This window comes from Cryptomeria japonica, chromosome 11 (genome assembly GCF_030272615.1).
Source record: "Cryptomeria japonica chromosome 11, Sugi_1.0, whole genome shotgun sequence".
Taxonomy (NCBI): Eukaryota; Viridiplantae; Streptophyta; class Pinopsida; order Cupressales; family Cupressaceae; genus Cryptomeria; species Cryptomeria japonica.
The window spans coordinates 632,846,041-632,851,421 of NC_081415.1; positions in this window are offsets into that span (position 1 = coordinate 632,846,041).

Consider the following 5,381-nt stretch of genomic DNA (forward strand, 5'->3'; position numbering starts at 1 on the left):
ATGATCAATACAGACTTTGAAAGAAGTATTAATCTCACCATATTTTAAGGATAAACATAGCTGGTTTAAATACAATTAAATAGTATGAATTAATTGTTAATTTTATGGTTTTACTCATATCCACCTCATGAGAGTAGCTTAGACCTTTCATTTTAGTTACTATTGTTACTCCTGTTCATATATTGCTACATATATTGAGGATTGGCTGATATATTCTTACACTATTTTTATATTCATATATATGAATATAAGCATATACTCATGTATAGGTATATACTCATATAGGTGGATACATAATCAGGGAGGGATTTGTTAACAAAATCTACAATGAAGGCCTTCGACACCTATATGTGTAGACCTATATGAACTAAGAGCATCAATTGCAACTTCTATTAGTCCTGCAAGTTGTTAAAATATACTTGTATGTCACTTGTTGTTGTGCTATCTATATATGAAATATTATCTGACATTCTACAGACTACGGGTAATAAGTGGCATGCATGCAGAATATTCTGGGTGAGAATTATATATAAATATTGCCATGACACTCATCTATTTCTATTGCCCTCTTTGTATAAATTTTACATGGTTGTGTGAGTTAGCTTGACTTGGATACAGGCATGGTAGAATCCCCTTTATCCCCTTTTGTTATTGTATCCTGGATATCATCCATTATCAGGGATAGCATCCTGATGCAAAAACAAAAGGAAGTAAATAGGTGATTCAAAACTATGGATGTGCATTGTTCAAAAAGGGAATTAACTATGAACTATGTTTATGATTATATCATATCTACTACTTTTCACTTGTAGATAAATAAGGTTAAGGATTTAGAAACACTAAAAAATGAAATCGAAACACTCTATTTATATTTTTTTGTTTACATTCTCTGTTTAAATCTTGGAATGGCAGTTCCAATCGGATAAAGGGCTGAGGAATAATCCTAGAACAGAATATAAAATATAGTATTTGAAATAGGAAATTAAATTTTACTAATAATCTTGGCAAGTGGTATGAAAACTAATCATGCAAGGGGAGCAGGGTCATCTTAAACAAAAGAAAGGAAGACAGGTATGCTGAAAAGGCCTATAAACAACATTTAATCAAAGCTCAAACTCAAGACAGGGCACAAGGAGAATAGTGATAATTGTAATACATTAAAAGGGGCTTGTAAGGGAAATAAAATATCTTCCCACCTGATCACCCTTAGCCCGGGGTGCTATTTTCAAAATCTTGTTCTTATATGTAATAGTTGTAGAATTTTTTGGACTATGGTCCCGGGCAAGGCCAGAGGTTTTCTCGCCTCCACTCTTTCCTACTGGCCCTCGCACAAGTGGAGTGATGTAAATTTTATTAATGATTAATAAAATTTTTGGCTTCAGCCTTTTACCAATCAAAAATAAATAAAAAGTAATGCATGTATACAATTAAACTAAATATTTAAATAAATATAATTATTAGACTAATTTAGATTATCTTAATGTACTCTTTTAAATGCTATGAAAAATTGTTGAGTATCAAGTTGGTTTTTATTGTCTTCACTCTTATTACATAATGCTTTCAAACAATAAGAGAAATGGTTTTCTTATTAAATTTATAGCCTCCAAAGAAGAAAAATAAAAATAGATTTATCCTTTCAAGTAATTTTTAGTAGTGTTAGGAAAAAAAATGCTAAAATTAAAGGTCTTTCATGCAAATTATTTTTAAAGGAGATTTTTTTTTAAATAACACTCCAATTCAATGAAGCATCACTTATCAACATACTCTTCCATGATGCTAAGTGGACTCACAAGATGGTCTTGGGGTGTCAAAATTTGAATCTTTGCAACTAATTGTAAATATATATATGCAATTTATTCTTAAGAATTTATATACCTCAATTCTACTTCTTTCTTCTAAACCAAATCTCAAAATGAAACTATATTTCAAATCAAAATAATTTATCCTACTATAATGAAAAAGATTCTTGGCTAACTTAATTGCACTCAACTTATAACAAAAAAATTATGGTAGGATGAATTTATTTCTCCCAATTTCTCTAAGATATTTTTTATGTCATCATGCTTATGTACCTATGAAGTGACTAAAATATACTCTACTTCTATAAATGAAAGAGAAATCAATTTTTTTTTCTTAAATTTATTTTTAATCGTACCTAAATCAAGTGAAAAATAATTACTTGATGTTAATTTTATATCATCCAAACAACCTCCCCATTTAAATTCACAAAAGACAAGTTATAACCTTTTATAAGAATAATAATGAACATTGTAGACACCTAAAAATGATCTTACCTAATTAAATAAATATTTATTATATATTTAATTATTTTTAACATAATTTATTCTCACTAAGCCTCTTCTTTCTAATTTAAATAAATATTTAGTCCAAGGGGTTGAACTTAACTAGTTAAAACACTGGGTTCTCACTGTGGAGACCCAAGTTCAATTCCCAATAAGGACATCTAAAGTGGAATTATAAGTTGAGACTCTTGGCCTTCCATAGGATGGGGAAGGTCTTGGGTCAATCTAATCAAACATAATAATAGTAATAATATAAATATATATATATATATATATATATATATATAATTCATTCATTCATTCATTCATTACCTTTTTTTTATTTTTTTATCTTAGCCCTTCAACTTGTTCACATGAATTATAATCTAAATTCATAGGCATGTGACAAGTGTCAATCTCCTCTTCACACACTTTTGTGCTTTCTCCATAGTCAACCCACCTCTTAATCATGTCCCTTCATTTCAAATTTACCTCCTAATCATATTCGCCCTTATCTTTTACCTTTCTACCTCTTAATCTCCTCCCTTCATCTTTACCTACCCTCAAATCTTATTGATTCTCTTTCATCTATGTGATCTTGGTCATTCATAATTTAGCATCTTAATCTTAATCTTTCATTTTTAATGATGATCTCTATAAAAGAGGTTTTTCTCTCTTATTCTGCATCATGCATAGCTTGATCATACCTATACTCTGTCAAAATCTATCTACAACATACATCATCACAATCATAGTCTTACATCATCACAACCACCATCCATTCCTCTTTGATCTTTTTTGCAAGTGCATATAAATTTGAGAGCAAATACCATTAATACAAAATCATGGAGGCTAGGAGAACAATGGAGACAAGCCTCTCTTGCATGTGAAGGTATAAATTTGTTTATTTCATGTTATTTACATGCATTTATAGTTCCATTTTGGTACGATTTTGTAGATCTAGGGTTAGTGGTTGGATCTTTAGGATTTACAAATAAATTCAAAATTAAGCATACACATTTTAGCACACTTGGTGGGACCTTAGTCACTTGATACTAATCAATTTCATTGAGTTTTGAAGCATTTTCAAATGTTTCAAGTTGAATTTATGGCAATTTTCTATTTCAGTATTTTTGCAAGTTATTGTCACGTTTTTGTTAGATTTTACTATATTTTTGTAGGATATTTTCACGCTTTTGTTTTAAAAATGTATGGGTTATTGATTTTCAATTTTTGTTTTGCTACATTTTTGTTTAACCTTGTTGCATTTTTGTTGGTTCTTATTGCATTTTTGTTTGTAGGTTTCTAGGGTTTCAAATCTATATTCCTGCATTATTGTAGCTCCTTTATGTGTTTTTATAGTGTTTTTGACAAGGTTTTTTTGCACTTTTGCTTTGTTAGTTTCTAGGTTTGCAGGATTTTAATTTTCTCGCATGTTATTTTTTCCTACATTTTTATTCAATATTGTTGCATTTCTATCATATCCTACTACATTTTTGTGTGTTTAGGCTACATTTTGCAAGTTTTAGTCTTGCAAGGCTTGCAAATTCTTTCAGCAATTTTGTCAACTCTAGTTGCATTTTTGTTAGTTTCTAATGAGTTTTTGTTAGATCTTCCTACATTTTTGCCTTTTGTTTTTGCATTTCTACTCTATTCCAGATTTTGCATTTTTCAGATTTAGTTTGTTTTAGGCTAATCCTAGGTACTAACAAGTGGTGCACCTGATCTATTAAGCATCTAAAAATGCAAAAAGCATTAAAAATAATTATTATTATTATTTGTAAGTGCATCTTCAATTCCTTCCTTTTTATTTTTTTTGCATCGTGTGTTTACATATGTTTGATCACGTTGCATTTACTAAAGGTGAATGAACAAGCTTCTTTTGTGTTTGGTGTGCTTGCACATCTATGAGTAGACCCGAACTGTTAAACATGTGTATCCTCTTCCCTCACATGTAACGACACCCATTTTTCTCTTTTAGTAGGAGGCTTGCCTAGGGATTTCATCTCCTCAAGGTTCCACATCAAGCATGTAACTTTAGTGAGCTATATAAAGGGACAAAAGAAAAATCTTGAGTCCAAATATAACATATATTTGGTGTGTGTTTGCTAGTGTTACTTGGTGACACTAGACACTTAGTTGTGAGGGCTTACATCTGATCATGTAAAGCTTGATCGACATATACTAAGTCTCTACATGTATAAAAGTTCAAGTGCAAGTGTTCTTGGAGCTTGTACTATAAACCCTTTTGTGCTTAGAGGATACCCTATTGACATCACTTGATTGGTGCAAGGGATGAGCATCTTACCCTAAAGTTACTCCACATGTACCTCCCATTGTAAAATAGAAACTCTCATGTTATAAAGTTTACTTTAACTCTTTTGAGGTATGAGGAAAAGTGAGCCAATTGTTAGCTAAGCTTATGCTACTAGGCCCATGCCAATGAACATCTAGCTATGGATTTTGGATAGGTATTTTATCGTTGGGGCCTAGTCAAGTGACACCTTTTTCAATATTAGTTTTTACATGCTTATTACTATCTTTATATGTTGTGAGACCCGTTTAGCCAATTTTCCTTAGGCACCATTCTAGGGCCCCCTCTTTTTATTACCATTTTTAGAGTTGTAGAGAGTCCCAAAATAGCCACAAACAAGTGTATTCTCTTGTTTCATGTTGTAACCTCCTAAAATTGAACCCCTTGCAATTTTCAACCGCATTTGGGTCTTCACCTTAGTGTCTGCGCCCCTCAGCCTGATTGGAGACCTAAATATGCTCATGCACATCAAAAACACCTTGCAACTTAACAATACACTCAAAATCCACCTTGATCATGCCCCAAAATAGGGTAGGACCAGGGCATGGTGCCCTGGTCCCCCTTAATGGGGACCTATCTCAAATTGAAGTAGGAATATCCCCCAATTGTCCGCTTAAGTCGATAAATCAATCAATTAATCCTATTGGCAAGTATATGAGGGAGATTTATCCTCTCATTTTAGGATCCACAATCTAACGCATACACATAAGAGGTCATCAAGCATTCAAGAGATCAAGCATTCAAAAGCAATCAAGAGCATTTTCAGTCTTCCTTCATGCTTTGGA